The sequence below is a fragment of the Triticum urartu genome, chromosome 2, assembly GCF_003073215.2.
Source record: "Triticum urartu cultivar G1812 chromosome 2, Tu2.1, whole genome shotgun sequence".
Lineage (NCBI taxonomy): Eukaryota > Viridiplantae > Streptophyta > Magnoliopsida > Poales > Poaceae > Triticum > Triticum urartu.
In genome coordinates, this window is record NC_053023.1 from 111,660,345 (window position 1) to 111,680,460 (window position 20,116).

Genomic DNA, 20,116 nt, shown 5'->3' on the forward strand with positions numbered 1-20,116 from the left:
TCAGGGCATTCTTAGCGAGCCTCGCAAAACTGAATATAATGATTTCCTTACTAGCATCACTATGGGAGAAACTAGAAATATTACACAAGCCACCATAGGGAGCATTCACTTTCCTGCCATGCATTATTTTGCTCCCTTCATAGGTAGATGCATTAATGGTAAACATGATCATATCCACCTTTGCGCATCAGATCTTAGTGTCCTCAAGTGTGCGGTAATGGGTGATAAACGATATAACTTGGGGGCTATTATTGCGACGAGGTTACAACTTAATGCCAAGGATGGAGATTTCTTTTGTGGGATTTATGCGACCCATCTAGCTAATTATATTGGGGTACCCATAAGGGAGAATGACATTGAGTTACCACACGCGTTTCTTGATTATAATGCTATGGTGCACTACCAGTTTCTTGAGAGGAACGAACAATCCCTCCTGCACCGACTGATCTTTGACAGGCAGCGTGCTGTCCATATTACCCTTCCTGCTCCTGCCTTCTTTAACTTTCAGGTAAAACAAAGATACTTTATAACCAGAGAGGAGACAAACGAGTATGAGAGAGGGGTGGAGGCCGCTCGCCTCCACGCTGCAGCCCTTCAGGCAGTAGCTGCCGCATCCCAATACAACCCCGACTACAACTTTGGATACCCGCCAGGCCAGCCATGGCCATAGATCAACATAGGCCAAAAGCCTAAGCTTGGGGGAGTACGTATTTCTCACCGACATTACATTTATGCTCACACACTCATTTCAGTTGTCGGTGTTCATACTTTTTCATTGTATCATCCATGTTAGTTTATTTTTTTCTCGCTTTCTTCTTATGTGGTTGAAAAACTTTGAGAAAATAAAAATAAATAGTTGTAGCTTCTTTTCAGCTTTTCTTTTTAGTTTATTTAGTACTAGTATTAAAAGAAAACCCAAATATTTCTCGTTCTTCTTTTGCTTGTTGGGAGCTTTCCCGTGTAAATAGTTTTTCTCGTTCTTGTTTTACTTTCTTCAGAAAAACAAAAACTCCAAAAATATTTCAGTGTGTTTATTTGAAATTCATTTTCCTTTCTTTGGGTCATAAGGAGAAGACCACGATGAAAATGTTGAGTGGCTCTCATACGCATTATTATTGATCTAACAAAGAGCCCATATTACCTTGTCTTCTCCTTTGAATAAATGTTTGTAGACTCCAGCTTAGTCCAATGCACGCTCACTATTATTATTATTCACACCGTTCGATCGTGCAAGTGAAAGGCAATAATAACGATATATGATGAAATGATTGAGATGGAGGAAAGCTGGTATGAACTCGTCCTATTTTTTTTGTAAATATGATTAGTTCATCGTTCTTGATTCAACCCATTATGAATGAAATATGTTTGCAGTGACAATTAGAGATTATAGTTACTCATGCCATGCTTAATTAGCTAGGAGTTTATAATGGTTTACCTTGCGTGCCAACATGCTTTTAAAATGGTTGTGATGTAGTATGATAGGATGGTATCCTCCTTTGAATGATTTAAGTGGCTTGACTTGGCACATGTTCACTCATGTAGTTGAAACAAAAAGAACATAGCCTCCATGATATTTATGTTCATGGTGATTTATATCCTACTCATGCTTGCAATCAATGTTAGTTAATCTCAATGCATGTTTATGACCATTGTCGCTCTCTAGTTAGTCACTCCTCAATCTTTTGCTAGCCTTCACTTGTAGTAAGCGGGAATGCTGCTTGTGCATCCACTTCCATAAACCCAAAGTTGTTCCATATGAGTCCACCATACCTACCAATATGCGTTATTTACCTCCCGTTCCAAGTAAATTTGCATGTGCCAAACTCTAAATCTTCAAATGATAAGCTGTTTTGTATGCCCGAATTGCTCATGTAGTGACTGGGGGCTGTCAATATCTTCCATGCTAGGTGGGTTATTCTCATGATGAGTGCTTATTCACTTGTCATTCACGAGAAAGTGGCTGGTAATTGGGATGCCCAGTTCCATGCTTGAAATCAAATCAAAATATAACTTCAAACAAAGCTCCCCCAGGACTGTTGTTGGTATGGACGGTACCTGTTGTTTCGGACCAGCCGTGGAGTGTGCTTGTTGGTGGAGGGGGAGTAAAAACTTTACCATTCTGTTTGGGAACCGCCTATAATGTATCTAGCATGGAAGATAGTGAGATCTCTTGGTTGTTATATTGACAATGAAAGCATGCCACTCAAAATTATATTCATCTCTATTTTAAAGCTCGAGCTCTGGCACCTCTACAAATCCCTGCTTCCTGATGACCCACAAGTATATGGGATCAATCATAGTCCTTTCGATAAGTAAGAATGTCGAACCCAACAAGGAGCAGAAGGAAATGGCAAGTGGCTTTCAGCAAGGTATTCTCTGCAAGCACTGAAATTATAAGTAACGAGTAGTTTGATAGCAAGATAATTTGTAACGAGCAAGTAACGGTAATAGTAACAAAAGTGCAGCAAGGTAGCCCAATCCTTTTGAGGCAAAGGACAGGCCAAAACGGTCTCTTATGATAAGCAGAGCATTCTTGAGGGTACACGTGAATTTAATCTAGTCACTTTCACCATGTTGGTTTGATTTGTGTTTGCTACTTTGATAATTTGATATGTGGGTGGACCGGTGCTTAGGTGTTGTTCTTACTTTAACAAACCTCCTACTTATGATTAACCCCCTTGCAAGCATCCGCAACTATGAGAAAAGTATTAAGAATAATTTCTAACCATAGCATTAAACTTTTGGATCCAATCGGTCCCTTATGGAATAGCGCATAAACTAGGGTTTAAGCTTCTGTCACTCTCGCAACCCATCATCTAATAACTACTCCACAATGCATTCCCTTAGGCCCAAATTGAAGGAAATATGCCATAGATGCAATAATAAAGTTGTTATTTATATTTCCTTATATCATGATAAATGTTTATTATTCATGCTAGAATTGTATTAACCGGAAACTTAGTACATGTGTGAATATATAGACAAACAGAGTGTCACTAGTTTGCCTCTACTTGACTAGCTCGTTAAATCAATGATGGTTATGTTTCCTAACCATAGACATGAGTTATCATTTGATTAACGGGATCACATCATTAGAGAATGATGTGATTGACTTGACCCATTCCGTTAGCTTAGCACTTGATCGTTTTAGTTTACTGCTATTGCTTTCTTCATGACTAATACATGTTCCTATGACTATGAGATTATGCAACTCCCGATTACCGGAGGAACACTTTGTGTGCTACCAAACGTCACAACATAACTGGGTGATTATAAAGGTGCTCTACATGTGTCTCCGATGGTACTTGTTGAGTTGGCATAGATCGAGATTAGGATTTGTCACTCCGATTGTCGGAGAGGTATCTCTTGCCCTCTCGGTAATGCACATCACTATAAGCCTTGCAAGCAAAGCAACTAATGAGTTAGTTGTGGGATGATGCATTACGGAACGAGTAAAGAGACTTGCCAGTAACGAGATTGAGCTAGGTATTGAGATACCGACGATCGAATCTCGGGCAAGTAACATACCGATGACAAAGGGAACAACGTATGTTGTTATGCGGTTTCACCGATAAAGATCGTCGTAGAATATGTAGGCGCCAATATGAACATCCAGGTTCCGCTATTGGTTATTGACCGGAGACGTGTCTCGGTCATGTCTACATAGTTCTCGAACCCGTAGGGTCCGCACGCTTAACATTCGGTGACGATCGGTATTATGAGTTTATATGATTTGATGTACCGAAGGTAGTTCGGAGTCCCGGATGAGATCGGGGACATGACGAGGAGTCTCTAAATGGTCGAGACGTAAAGATCGATATATTGGACGACTATATTCGGACATCGGAAAGGTTCTGAGTGATTCGAGTATTTTTCGGAGTACCGGGGAGTTACGGGAATACGGAGGAAGAAGTATTGGGCCTCATGGGCCAAGTGGTGGAAGAGAGGAGGCAGGACAAGGCAGGGCGCACGGCCCCCTAGCCGAAACCGAATTGGACTAGGGGGCCGGCCCCCCTTTCCTCCTTTCCTCCCTCTCCTTCCTTCTCCCTCTCCTCCTTCCTTTCCCCCTCCTAGTAGGAGTAGGAAAGGGAAGTCCTACTCCTACTAGGAGAAGGACTCCTCCTCCTAGCGCGCCCTGCAAGGGCCGGCCGGCCTCCCCCCTTGCTCCTTTATATAGGGGGGCAGGGGGCACCCTAGGAGACACAAGTTGATTGTTCCAAGCCGTGTGCGGTGTCCCCCTCCATCATAATCCACCTCGATCATATCGTAGCGGTGCTTAGGCGAAGCCCTGCGTCGGTAGCAACATCATCACCGTCATCACGCCGTCGTGCTGATGGAACTCTCCCATGAAGCTCTGCTGGATCAGAGTTCGTGGGACGTCATCGAGATGAACGTGTGCTGAACTCGGAGGTGTTGTGCGTTCGGTACTTGGATCGGTCGGATCGTGAAGACGTACGACTACATCAACCGCGTTCTCATAACGCTTCCTCTTACGGTCTATGAGTGTACGTAGACGATACTCTCCCCTCCCGTTGCTGTGCATCACCATGATCTATCTTGTAGTTCGGATCGTAGCCCTTCTCGACAGAGTTCGTCTTTGGGGGATCTTCTTCCGGAGATGATGGAGAGCGAAACACCTCCCCATGCCACCCCGCCTCAGGAGGCGGGCAACCCTGAAGTGTCGTCGCGGAGGGTTTATCTTGATCCGCCAAGGCCAGAGGGTAATCCTTTGGCCACCCGAAGTCCTCGGTATTCGGCTCCTAAAGAGAGCAACAGAAAGAGTCCAAAACCGCCCGGTGTGCGATCGGACGCACCGAAGGATCTTCTGGAGAAAGCGGCCATATCAGAAGCGCATCGTACGCTAATGGGTACGGTGATTGAGAGGATTTCATCCGCCGAAAGCGGGTTGCATGAAGATTTTATGAGTCTGCTGAAAGGCTTTGAGGTACGTGAAATAGTGTATGTTTTTGATAGTACCGCACACGTTAGGTGTGTCCTATGCAAAAAGATAGTAGCCCCTAAGACTCTGGTTGCCGTCGAGAACAGCGGCAAACAGAGGATCATAGTCCCAGGTAATAATCAGGCCGCCTTCATGTGCAGGTGGCCGAAGGTCAGGTGGCTAGCCGGACTGGTGAGTTTGCCGAGCTGAAGCGGCAATTTGATGCGGCAGATGCCGACATCGTGTTTGTCAACAAGCGGCTCGACGAGGCACATGTTATGTGATTTCTCCAGTGATCAACACATAGTAAGAGGAGCATGATGCCAGTATCTTTAATATGTTGTGACTACAGATGGAGCTGCTGCCGTGGAGACCCTTCAGGCGGAACTTGCCCGAGCCAAGGAACAAGCCAGGAATAGTGATGCGGCCGCTCTAAAGGCGGTCGAAGAGCTGAGGGCCGAATAGGCTGCTGATGACCCACAAGTATAGGGGATCTATCATAGTCCTTTCGATAAGTAAGAGTGTCGAACCCAACGAGGAGCAGAAGGAAATGATAAGCAGTTTTCAGTAAGGTATTCTCTGCAAACACTGAAATTATCGGTAAGAGGTAGTTTTGTGATAAGGTAATTTGTAACGGGTAACAAGTAATAGAAGTAAATAGGGTGCAGAAAGATGGACCAATCCTTTTTGTAGCAAAGTAAAAGCCTAGACAAACTCTTATATAAAGGAAAGCGCTCCCGAGGACACATGGGAATTATCGTCAAGCTAGTTTTCATCACGTTCATATGATTCGCGTTCGATACTTTGATAATTTGATATGTGGGTGGACCGGTGCTTGGGCGCTATTCTTACTTGAACAAGCATCCCACTTATGATTAACCTCTATTGCAAGCATCCGCAACTACAACAAAAGTATTAAGGTAAACCTAACCGTAGCATGAAACATATGGATCCAAATCAGCCCCTTACGAAGCAACGCGTAAACTAGGGTTTAAGCTTCTGTCACTCTAGCAACCCATCATCTACTTATTACTTCCCAATGCCTTCCTCTAGGCCCAAATAATGGTGAAGTGTTATGTAGTCGACGTTCACATAACACCACTAGAGGCTAGACAACATACATCTTATCAAAATATCAAACGAATACCAAATTCACATGACTACTCATAGCAAGACTTCTCCCTTGTCCCCAGGAACGAACGTAATTACTCACAAAGCATATTCATGTTCATAATCAGAGGGGTAATAATATGCATATAGGATATGAACATATGATCTTCCACCAATTAAACCAACTAGCATCAACTATAAGGAGTAATCAACACTACTAGCAACCTACTAGCACCAATCCCGGACTTTGAGACAAGAATTGGATACAAGAGATGAACTAGGGTTTGGAGATGAGATGGTGCTGGTGAAGATGTTGATGAAGATTGCCCTCTCCCGATGAGAGGAGCGTTGGTGATGACGATGGTGATGATTTCCCCTCCGGGAGGGAAGTATCCCCGGCAGAACAGCTCTGCCGGAGCTCTAGATTGGATCCGCCAAGGTTCCGCCTCGTGGCGGCGGAGTCTCATCCCGAAAAGTTCCTCCCTATTTTTTTCTCATCGAAATACCTCATATAGGAGAAGATGGGCGTCGGAGAGCCACCAGGGGGCCCACGAGGTAGGGGGGCGCGCCCTGGGGGGGCGCCCCCACCCTCGTGAGCAGGGTGTGGGCCCCCTGGCCTTCATCTTTGGTGTGGATTTTTATTTATTTCTTTTAAGACGTTCCGTGGAGTTTCAAGACTTTTGGAGTTGCGCAGAATAGGTCTCTAATATTTGCTCCTTTTCTAGACCAGAATTCTAGCTGCCGGCATTCTCCCTTCTTATGTAAACCTTGTAAAATAAGAGAGAATAGCCATAAGTATTGTGACATAAAGTGAAATAACAGTCCATAATGCGATAAATATCGATATAAAAGCATGATGCAAAATGGACGTATCAACTCCCCCAAGCTTAGACCTCGCTTGTCCTCAAGCGAAAAGCCGATAACAATAAATATGTCCTCATGTTTAGAGGTAGAGGTTTCGATAAAAATAAAATATGGACATGAAGGCATCATGATTATTCTCATAACAGCAACATATATAGATTTTGTCATATGATTACTTATGTTCAAGTGATGATTTATTCACAATGCAAAAGTATAAATCATAAACCTTATTGGGCTCCAACAAACTATAATCTCAGTCATTGAAGCAATTGCAATTTATCATAACATCGGAAAGAGTCTATGTCAGAGCTAAAAAGCAAGTCCACATACTCAACTATCATTTAGTCCTCCATAATTGCTAACACTCACGCGATACTTGTGGTCACGGAGTTTTAATCGGATACCGAGAAAGATAGGGGCTTATAGTTTTGCCCCACAACCTTTTACCTCAAGGGTAATGTCAACAATAATGGTTCATGCTCCCCTACATCCAATTAGATATATATATCATGTTATTTCCAACATGCTGAGCTTGCCAAAGGATAAAATGAAAAAGAAAAGGTGAAGATCACCATGACTCTTGCATAGGGTAGAAGATAATAATAAAGGATAGGCCCTTCGCAGAGGGAAGCAGAGGTTGCCATGCGCTTTTATGGTTGGATATATAAAATCTCAATGTGAAAGAACGTCACTTTATATTGCCCCTTGTGATATGAACCTTTATTATGCAGTCCGTCGCTTTTATTACTTCCACATCACAAGGTCGTATAAAGCTTATTTCTCCCACACCAATCAATCATACATATTTAGAGCAATTTTTATTGCTTTGCACCGATGACAACTTACTTGAAGGATCTTACTCAATCCATAGGTAGATATGGTGGACTCTCATGGCAAAACTAGTTTAAGGGTATTTGGAAGCAAAAGTAGTATTTCTACTTGGTGCTGAGAATTTGGCTAGCATGAGGGGGAAAGGCAAGCTCAACAAGTTAGAGGATCCATGACAACATACTTTATCTTAGATATAAGAAATACATAACTCATTACGTTGTCTTCCTTGTCCAACATCAACTCTTTAGCATGTCATATTTTAATGAGTGCTCCCAATCATAAAAGATGTCAATGATAATATATCTATATGTGAAAACCTCTATTTCCTTATTACTTCCTATTAATTGCAACAATGACCAAAGCTATGTCTGCCAACTCCCAACAACTTTTAATCATCATACTCTTTCTATGTGAAGTCATTACTCTCAATAAGATCAATATGAACTTTTTGTTTCTTTTTATTCTTTTTTCTCTTTCTTTTATTCACCCAAGATCATGGCAAAATAATCAAGCCCTTGACTCAACACTAATCTTTATTATATATAGCTCACGGACTCGATTACAGAGAGAGATCATAAAGCAAAACTCAAAATTAGATCATGCCATAAACTTTATTATACTAGATCAAGTTACTACTAATAGGATCGAACTAAAAAAACGGTAAAGATAGGAGTTGTGATTGTGATACGATACCAGGGGGCCTCCCCCAAGCTTGGCAGTTGCCAAGGGGGGTGCCCATACCTATGTGATTATATCTCCTTGGTTGGTGAAGAAGGTGGAGGTGACGGATAATCGCACATCGAGCGTAAGAGGTCCTCCAGCTTGCGAATAATGCCCTTGAGTGTAACAATATGCTCCTTCAACAAAATATTTTCTTGTGTGAGATACTTGTTTTGAACACGAGCTAACTCAATCATCTTGAAAGCTTCAATCTCAGTTGGGGTAAGAAGGTTATGATCAATTTGAAGGGTGTCTTCTGCTGCTGGAGCTTGATCCTCCGTGGCCTTCTTGATCCTTTCATCCTTGTTGACCTTCGTGGGTTCTTCCCTCTTCAGATCTATCTTCATTAGCCAAGCATCATTGTCACCATTATTGGAGGAGGGAGACGACATGATGCCTAGCCTGGAAAACCCTGATAGAAAATAGCTCGAAACGAAAACATAGGAGGTTTGCGTGATACGGGAGTCAAAACCTTCGGGAGAATATATAATGAATTTTTACCGACCAAAATGTGTAACGTGCAAGAAAACGGAGTCCGGAAGGCACACGAGGTGCTCACGGGGTAGGGGGCGCGCCCAGGGGGGTAGGGCGCGCCCACCACCCTCATGGGGCCCTCGTGTCCTTCCCGGACTGCTACTATTTTTTCTATTTTTCTAAATATTCCAAAACAGAGAAATATTGCCTTAAAAATTGTTTTGGAGTCGGTTTACTTACCGTACCACATACCTATTCCTTTTCGGAGTCTGAAACATTCCGGAAAGTGTCCCTTATGTATTCCTCCGGGGTTACGATTTCAATAATATTGGTTTCAACATTTATGGGATTACCTGAGATATAATGTTTGATTCTTTGACCGTTTACCACCTTCGGATTTTGCCCTCGAAGTTGTTGATTTTTATGGCACCGGAACGATAGACCTCTTCGATAACATAGGGGCCTTCCCATTTAGAGAGAAGTTTTCCTGCAAAAAATCTTAAACGAGAGTTGTATAGCAATACATAATCACCTACATTAAACTCACGCTTTTGTATCCTTTTGTCATGCCATCTTTTAACTTTTTCTTTAAACAACTTGGCATTCTCATAAGCTTGGGTTCTCCATTCATCAAGTGAGCTAATATCAAATAACCTCTTCTCACCGGCAAGTTTAAAATCATAGTTAAGCTCTTTAATAGCCCAATATGCCTTATGTTCTAGTTCGAGAGGTAAGTGACATGTTTTTCCATAAACCATTTTATACGGAGACATACCCATAGGATTTTTGTATGCAGTTCTATAAGCCCATAATGCATCATCAAGTTTCTTAGACCAATTCTTTCTAGACCTATTAACATTCTTTTGCAAAATTAATTTGAGCTCTCTATTGCTCAACTCTACTTGACCACTAGACTGTGGGTGGTAAGGAGATGCAATTCTATGATTAACATCATATTTAGCAAGCATTTTACAGAAAGCACCATGAATAAAGTGTGAACCACCATCAATCATTAAATATCTAGGGACTCCAAACCTCGGGAAAATAACTTCTTTAAGCATTTTAATAGAAGTGTTATGATCATCACTACTAGTTGGAATAGCTTCTACCCACTTAGTAACGTAATCAACAGCAACTAGAATATGTGTGTATCCATTAGAGGCAGGAAAAGGTCCCATATAATCAAAGCCCCAAAGATCAAACAGTTCAATAACAAGTGAATAATTCATAGGCATTTCTTGACGTCTACTAATATTACCAATTCTTTGACATTCATCACAAGACAAGACAAACTTACGGGCATCCTTGAAGAGAGTAGGCCAATAGAAACCAGATTGCAATACCTTATGTGCAGTTCTATCTCCAGCATGGTGTCCTCCATAAGACTCGGAGTGACACTTGTGTAGGATCTGTTCCTGTTCATGCTCAGGTACACAACGTCTAATAACACCATCTACTCCTTCTTTATAAAAATGTGGGTCATCCCAAAAGTAATGTCTTAAATCATAGAAGAACTTTTTCTTTTGTTGGTATGTGAAGCTAGGTGGTATAAATTTAGCAACAATATAATTAGCATAATCAGCATACCATGGAGTACTACGAGAAGTAATTATAACATTTAATTGTTCATCAGGAAAGCTATCATTAATAGGTAGTGGGTCATCAAGAATATTTTCTAACCTAGACAGGTTGTCTGCAACGGGGTTCTCAGCTCCCTTTCTATCAACAATATGCAAATCAAATTCTTGTAGCAAGAGAACCCATCTAATAAGTCTAGGTATAGCATCTTTCTTTTCCATAAGATATTTAATAGCAGCATGATCAGTTTGAATAGTTACTTTAGAATCAACAATATAAGATCTGAACTTATCACAAGCAAATACAACTGCTAAGAGTTCTTTTTCAGTAGTAGCATAATTTCTTTGAGCGTTGTCTAGAGTCTTATTAGCATAATGAATAACATTTAATTTCTTATCAACTCTTTGCCCTAGAACAGCACCTACAACATAATCACTAGCATCACACATAATTTCAAAGGGTAGGTTCCAATCAGGTGGCTGAACAACAGGTGCAGAGACTAATGCTTTCTTAAGTATTTCAAATGCTTCTACACAATCATCATCAAAGACAAATGATATATCTTTTTGCAATAAATTAGTCAGAAGCCGAGAAGTTTTTGAGAAGTCCTTAATGAAACTCCTATAAAATCCAGCGTGACCAAGGAAACTTCTTATACCTTTGATGTCCTTGGGACATGGCATCTTTTCAATAGCATCAACCTTGGCTTTATCAACTTCAATACCTCTTTCAGAAACTTTGTGCCCCAAGACAATACCTTCATTAACCATAAAGTGGCACTTTTCCCAATTCAAGACAAGATTAGTTTCTTCACATCTCTGCAAAACTCGATCAAGATTTCTCAAGCAATCATCAAAAGAGGAACCATAGACGGAAAAGTCGTCCATGAAAACCTCACAAATCTTTTCACAAAAGTTAGAGAATATAGCCATCATGCATCTTTGAAAGGTAGCAGGTGCATTACATAAACCAAAAGGCATACGTCTATAAGCAAAAGTACCAAAAGGGCATGTAAAAGTAGTCTTTGATTGATCTCTAGCCGACGCAGGTATTTGAGAGAAACTAGAATAACCATCTAGAAAGCAATAGTGTGTATGTTTGCATAATCTTTCTAGCATTTGATCAATAAAAGGTAAATGGTAATGATCTTTCTTAGTAGCTTTATTTAATTAGCAGAAATCAATTACCATCCTATAACATGTGATAATTCTTTGTGGAATCAATTCATCTTTATCATTAGGAACAACAGTAATACCTCCCTTCTTAGGGACACAATGGACAGGACTTACCCACTCACTATCAGCAACGGGATAGATTATACCTGCCTCCAGAAGCTTTAGTATTTCTTTTCTTACCACTTCTTTCATTTTAGGATTCAGACGGCGTTGAGGATCATGAACTGGTTTGGCATCTGCTTCCAAATTTATTTTATGCTGACATAGAGTGGGACTAATGCCCTTAAGATCATCAAGAGTATATCCAATAGCAGCACGATGCTTCTTTAGAGTTTTCAATAATCTTTCTTCTTCATGCTCTGAAAGGTTAGCACTAATAATAACAGGATATATCTTCTTTTCATCAAGGTAAGCATATTTAAGATTATCAGGCAAAGATTTAAGCTCAAACACGGGATCACCCTTGGGTGGAGGGGGATCTCCTAAAATTTCAACAGGAAAATTGTGATGCAGAATAGGTTCCTGTTTAAAGAATACTTCATATATTTCCCTTCTTTCATTCATGAACATATCATTTTCATGGTCTAGCAAATAGTGTTCTAAAGGATCACTAGGAGGTACGGCAATAGAAGCAAGACCAATAATTTCATCCTTACTAGGTAATTCTTCCTCACGATGTTGTTTACTAAATTTAGAGAAATTAAACTCATGAACCATATCATCCAAGCCAACAGTAACAATATTCTTAGTGCAGTCTATGGTAGCATTGACAGTATTTAAGAAGGGTCTACCAAATATAATTGGACAAAAGCTATCTTGCGGAGAAGTAAGAACAAGAAAATCAGCAGGATATTTAGTTTTCCCACACAAGACTTCAACATCTCTAACAATTCCAATTGGTGCAATAGTATCTCTATTAGCAAGTCTAATAGTAACATCAATATCTTCTAACTCAACAGGTGCAATTTCATTCTTAATTTCTTTGTATAAGTCATGAGGTATAACACTAGCACTAGCACCCATATCACATAAGCCATGATAACAATGATCTCCTATTTTAACAGAAATAACAGGCACGCCTACCACAGGTCTATGTTTATCCTTATCACAAGGTTTAGCAATTCTAGCAGTTTCACCTTCAAACTGAATAACATGCCCATCAATATTATCAGACAAGAGATCTTTAACAATAGCAGTGTTAGGTTCTACTTTAAATTGCTCAGGAGGTGTATAAGTTCTAATATTACTTTTACGAACAACAGTTGAAGCTTTAGTATGATCCTTTATTCTAACAGGGAAAGGTGGTTTCTCAATATAAGAAGTAGGAACAATAGGATCATTATAAGTGACAGTCTTTTCTTCAACTTTAATAGGTGCAGCTACTTTTACTTCTATGAGAGGATGATATTTAAACCACTTCTCCTTAGGGAGATCAACATAAGTAGCAAAAGATTCACAGAAAGAAGCTACTATCTCAGAGTCAAGTCCATATTTAGTGCTAAACTTACGGAAAGTATCGGTGTCCATAAAAGATTTAACACAATCAAACTTAGGTGTCATACCTGACTCCTTACCTTCGTCGAGGTCCCAATCTTTAGAGTTGCATTTAATTCTATCCAATAAATTCCATTTGAATTCAATAGTCTTGTTGGGGATATAACTATTTGTGTAAGCCGCCCAGGAGGGGCCGGGTTACGCAAAGAGAAGCTCATCAGAAGCCCAAGACCAAGGCATGAAGATGGCAGTTCACTAAAGGGTCTAAAGGCCCACAGGCGACTTGAAGCTCGTAAAGATAAACCGCCATGATGGCATGACTTGTACTGTAAGGTAGAAGTAACTAGTCGCCGAGCCGGACACTGTTTATGAGCCGGACGGGACTCTGTAGGCCGAAGGGCGTCAACCTGTGTATATAAGGGGACGACCCGCCAGCGGCTTAGGGGAAGAAACAACCGATCGAGAACCGGGCATAGCGTATCTCGCTCCCTGGTCATCGAAACCTCAAGCAATACCAACCTAACTAGATGTAGGCCTTCCTTCACCGTAAGGGGCTGAACTAGTATAAACCTCTCGTGTCCTTTGTCCTGATTAACCCCTTTAAGATTCCTAGTTGCGATGGCTCCAAGACTAAGTCCTTGCAAGAGGACATCTGCCGTGACAATTCCATGACAGTTGGCACCCACCGTGGGGCCAGCGCACGGTGGATTTGAGTTCTTGAAGGGCGGCTTCGAAGGGCTCAAGGGATACGCAGTTGGCCGGATGACCAAGAGTCGTCGTGACAAGATCTACATCGACGACGAAGGTTGGGGCCCCGACGCCGGCTCAATTGAGTACGGGTACTGGGTCCCCTTTGGCGGAATTCACATCTTCATCGGCCGGATTGGTGAGCCAGGCCCTGAGCCGGACAGCTGCACCGACCTCGTCGAGACGGCTCAGTGTGCGAAACCCGCCCGAGCTCAACCCGTCGTGAAGCGTGCCTTTGTGGGTTGCATCCACGGAGGTGAACTTTCTGAAGGATCTGAAGGTGATGGTGAGCCGGCCGTCCTCTCTGACGGTGATTCATCCGCCGGCTCAACAGATTTGTTGTATCAAGTTCAAGATGGTGTGCTTGGGGGCTGTTCCGATGGCAGCACTATTCCGGACCCCTCAGAGTCGCCAAACTAGGCAGGAGTCTTCATGGCTGGTACTCAGCCCGGCCAAAATTCTACGGCCTCAGCAGCGATAATGTCCGGGTTAGGAGCAGCCGGGGTAGGAGGCCCTGTGCGCTCACCGGCTCAGGTGCTGATGGATCTCATGGATAAACTTACGGCCTTGTTAACTGCTATAGTTGTCCCTGCGAACCAATCTGAGCATGAGGCAGAGGTGGCACAGGTTCACGATGAGATCGCCCGGGCCAAGGAAACCTTAGCAGTTGAAGATACTAGATTAGCCACAGAGCGGGCGACTTTGGACATACGGGCGCAACAACTTCAGGCAGAGGCCTTTCAGCTCACGTTGAGCTTGAACGCATCTAATGAGGTAATGAGGAGGAGACATCAGAAAACTCAGTCCCGTTTACCTCAGATTTATGATCCTCGGAATCTCTTTGCTACACCTGGGGCCGGCCCAAGTAACCCGCCAGGTGCAAATCAGTTTATGACATCCAGAGCGGGAGGCCTAGTCCAGCCTCCGGTGACGGCGCCTCTTCACGGCAATATGGCACCGCCCCATTACGTACCAATACCACAGGGTCACTTCTCCAACCCCATGGAGAACTTAATCGCAGCATCAGCACGTTTGGCGGCTCTCCCAGTAGATGGTGATGATCCGGCAGCGGTGGAAACCCGGAGGATCAGGGAACTTATCCAAACAGCTCTGGCTCAGCAAGAGACCTACTCCTACAGCCGGGACAGGATTCACTCAACTCCTCGCCCTGGTTAGCTCCGCCTCATCAAAACCGGAGCCCGAGTTACAGTAGATACATGGAGTCAGATGCCTTGTCAAGTAGCGCTCAGCGTCGGAACCAGCCCGCCGGGTATAACCCGGTTCAGGATCGGATACGTCAGGAGGACGAGCGGGCGGCTCAGCTAGCGGCTCAGCTAGCAGCCCAACAGGACTCACCGGCTTACCCGACGACTTCCGTTGAGGCGGGTGTTGCTACTAGAACCGGAGGAGTTCCTTGTCTGGTACCGGCTCTACGTAATGTATGTCTGCCCAAGGATTTCAAGGGACCTTGAAAGGTGCCGAATTATATGGCCGATTTACAGCCTAGGGCGTGGATTGAAAGTTACGAGATGGCCATGGAGCTGCTAGAGGTTAGTGATGAAGCGATGGCTAAATACTTCACCATGATGTTGGACGGAACGGCTCGTTCTTGGTTAAAGGGTTTGCCACCCAATTCCATTAGTTCATGGGCGGAGCTAAAGGCCCGTTTCATCCAGAACTTCAAGGACACTTGCAAGCAGTCTATGTCAATTGTGGACCTGACAAATTGTAAGCAGGAGGAAGGTGAATCTACGACTCATTGGGTGAGCCGGGTCAAAGATATAATACATTTGTCTGACAAGATGGATGCCGGCTCAGCAGTTCTCATGCTGGAGAAGAATTGCCGCTTTGAGCCTCTGAGACAGAAACTGGGGCGCCTTAAGCGTGATTGCAACGATATGGGGACGCTAATGGCGGCTCTAGTCAAGTATGCCGATTTTGATAGTACCAAAGATCCCGCGTCTGATGAGGAAAAGACAGGGAAGGGAAAGAAGAACGGTAATGGAAAGGGTCAGCAGTATAACCCGGCGAGTCAAGGAGGCAATAAGCGTAAGGCGGACAGTAACCCGGAATTTGTGGCCAATGCACAGGGTAACAATCAGAAGCGCAAAGGAAAGCCACCCCCTCGGTTTGGCGGGTCAGGTCCGTCTCTTGAGCAACTACTCAATGAGCCCTGCCCGAAACACGGCACCCGGGAACGACCAGCGACTCATTTATGGAAGGATTGCGCAATCATGAAGGCTTTCAAGAATTCTAATACGTTTGATGGCAATCAAGTCCCAGGCGGCGGCTCAGGAGCTGGCGGATTTCATGGCCCGGGCGGCGGTTCAGGATCCGGTTTCTAGGGAAGCCAGGGTGGTTATAATCAACAACAGTCTGGTCAAGGAGGTCAGCAGCAGCATCAGTCGGGTTATCAGAGCCATCCAAAACAGCTAAACAATGGGCAGTATCATGTGTTCACCACAAGTTTGTGTAAATGTGATCAGAAAGTTCATAGGAGGGCGATGAATTCTGTTGAGCCGGCAGTCCCTCGTTTCTTGAGGTGGTCGGAACAGCCTATCGTCTAGAGCAGGGAGGATCACCCTCCCCGGGTTGATAATCCAGGTCAACTGACCCTGATAGTGGCACCGCAGGTTGGTGGTTATAAATTTACTAAGGTGCTCATGGATGGAGGTAGCAGCATCAACATCCTCTATTACGAGACCTTTCGGCGCATGGGCTTAACTGACAAGAATTTAAAGACTTCGAACACCATCTTCCATGGAGTGGTGCTTGGTAAGTTGGCGTATCCTGTGGGTAAGATTGAGCTAGAGGTGGCCTTTGGAGACGAGCATGATTCTAGGGTGGAAAAGTTAACTTTTGAAGTGGTAAAAATCAAGAGTCCATATCACGCTTTGTTCGGGCGGCCGGCTTATGCGAACTTCATGGCACGGCCGTGTTATGTTTATTTATAGCTCAATATGCCGGGTTACAAGGGTACCATCACTGTGCATGGAAGCCGAAAGGTGGCCCTGGAATGCGAAGAAGGCGATGCGACTTATGCCGAGTATGTCTGTGCAGCAGAGGAGCTCAAATTTTATCAAGATAATGTTGACCCGGCGGATATGACCTCCCTCAAGAAGCCAACTACGGAGCATGACCCGGCCATGAAGTTTAAATCGGCCTCAGAGACTAAGCTTGTTGATTTTACTCCGGGCAATTCATCTAAGCAATTCAGCATCAGTGCCAACTTGGATCCTAAATAGGAAAGCGCGCTCATCGAGTTCATCCGTGAGAACCGGGACATCTTTGCATGGAAGCCTTCTGACATGCCGGGTGTACCGAGAGGACTCGCTGAGCACACTCTTAATATTGATCCGAAGTATAAGCCGGTCAGGCAGTTTCTGCGGCGATTCAATGAAGAGCGACGAAAAGCTATAGGAGAAGAGGTCGCCCGGCTCTTGGCGGCTGGGTTCATTGTCGAAGTTTTTCACCCGGAGTGGTTGGCTAACCCAGTGCTCGTGCTCAAGAAAAATGGCACCTGGCGGATGTGTGTGGATTACACGGACTTAAATAAGGCTTCTTCGGCTGATCCTTTCGCTCTCCCCCATATTGATCAAATCATTGATGCTACGGCGGGTTGTGCGCGTTTGAGCTTTTTGGATGCTTACTCTGGTTATCATCAGATCAAGATGGCAGTTAAGGACCAGGAGAAGACGGCTTTCATCACTCCGTTTGGAGCCTTTTGCTATGTGTCTATGCCTTTTGGGCTCAAGAGTGCCCAGGCGACTTATCAACAGTGTGTACAGAATTGTCTCCACAATCAGATTGGGTGCAATGTTCATGCGTATGTGGATGACATAGTGGTGAAATCCAGAGAGGCGGAAACCTTGATATCTGATCTCATAGAAACCTTTGACAATCTCCGGGTTTACAAAATGATGCTTAACCCAGAGAAGTGTGTATTTGGTGTGCCTGCAGGCAAGCTTTTGGGATTCTTGGTCTCAAACAGGGGCATCGAGGCTAATCCGGAGAAGATTAAGGCAATCACTTCTTTGGCTAAACCGGCATGCATCAATGATGTTCAGCGACTGGCGGGTCGTGTTGCCGCTTTAAGCCGGTTCATAAGCCGGTTAGGTGAGAAGGCCCTACCGCTGTACCAACTGATGAAGAAGGCAGACACCTTTGTCTGGAGTAATGCTGCTGATGCTGCTTTTGAGGATTTGAAGAGGCAGTTATCTGAGCCGCCAGTTCTTGTAGCTCCCATTGACAAAGAGCCTTTGCTGTTATATGTGGCTGCTAATTCATGAGCCGTCAGTGTGGCAATTGTGGTAGAGTGCAAGGAGGCTGGTAAGGAACATCCAGTTCAATGGCCGGTTTATTATGTCAGTGAGGTACTCATCGAGTCAAAACAGAGATATCCTCATTGGCAGAAACTTGTTTACGGGGTGTTCATGGCAAGCCGGAAGCTGAAGCAATACTTCCAAGGTCACCCTATCACTGTGGTAAGTTCTGCCCCCTTGGGAGACATTATTCAAAACAGAGAGGCCACAGGACGAGGCGCCAAGTGGGCCATCGAGCTCGGGCCTCATGGTCTGAAGTACGTGCCACGCACTGCTATTAAGTCTCAAGCTTTTGTGGATTTCATCAACGACTGGACAGAGCTACAGGCACCTGAGGAGAAGCCTGATAACACTTATTGGACTATTCACTTTGATGGGTCCAGACAGTTAGAAGGCTCGGGGGCTGGAGTCGTGTTAACTTCCCCTCGAGGTGACAAATTTTGTTATGTGCTCCGGCTTATGTTTCCTTGTACTAACAATGCATCTGAGTACGAGGCCCTACTCCATGGTCTCCGGATGGCCAAAGAGATGAACTTGAGCCGGGTAAGATGCTTGGGAGACTCAGACCTTGTGGCTCAATAGGTGTCAGGCAAGTGGGACTCTAAAGATCCCCTTACGGTGGCTTACCGTCGTGAAGTCGATGCTGTGGCTGGACATTTCAAGGGTTATGTGGTGGAACACATTGATCGAAGGAAGAATGAGGCGGCTGATGCCTTAAGTCGGCTGGGATCTCAGCGTAAGCCGGTGCCGCCTAACACCTTTCTTGATGTTTTGCATAATCCTTCTGTTAAGTTACCTACAGAGGAAGATCTGGCAATACCAGACCCGGAGGCGCAGCTGGTGGCGGCTCTCCACGTTATCCCGGATTGGACAGTGCCTTATTTGTCTTACATGACCCGGGGAGAGTTGCCTGAAGATGAGACCTTGGCAAGACAAATCGTCCGGCGGTCCAAGTCCATGACAATTGTCAATGGCGAGTTACATCATTGCAGCGTCACTGGAGCGTTTCAACGTTGCGTGTCACCTACAGAGGGTCGGGAGATCCTTCGTGATATTCATGAAGGCGATTGTGGTCATCACGCCGGCTCAAAATCTCTTGTGGCCAAAGCTTTCCGTCATGGGTTTTATTGTCTGACGGCTCATGCTGATGCAGAAGACTTGGTCAGTAAATGTGACGGATGTCAGAAATTCGCATGACGAGCCCATGTGCCGGCTCAAGAATTGAGGATGATTCCAATTACTTGGCCGTTTGCAGTCTGGGGGCTTGACATGGCTGGGCCTTTCAGAAGGTCTAAGGATAAAAAGACGCACCTCTTGGTGGCGGTTGACAAGTTCACAAAGTGGGTGGAGGCGGAGCCAGTCAGTAAGTGTGATGCAGCCATGGCGGTCCAGTTTATGAAAAAGGTGATTTTTCGCTTTGGTTTTCCACACAGCATCATAACTGATAATGGCACCAACCTCTCCAAAGGAGCTATGGAAGAGTTCTGTCAACGAGAGCATATCCGGCTTGACTTTTCAGCTGTGGCTCACCCTCAATCCAATGGTCAAGCAGAACGAGCTAATCAAGAAATCTTGAGGGGTATCAAGCCCCGGCTCTTGGTCCCCTTGCAGCGGACGCCGGGTTGTTGGGTGGAGGAGTTACCTTCTGTACTTTGGAGCATCAATACTACACCTAACAGATCTACGAGTTACACGCCTTTCTTTATGGTGTATGGAGCAGAGGCGGTCCTGCCAAGTGACATCCCTCATGATTCACCCCGTGTGGCAGCTTATGTTGAGGAAGACAACGAAAAAGCTCGGCAAGACGCACTTGACCTGTTGGATGAAGAGCGAGACTTGGCAATAGCCCGCTCAGCTATTTA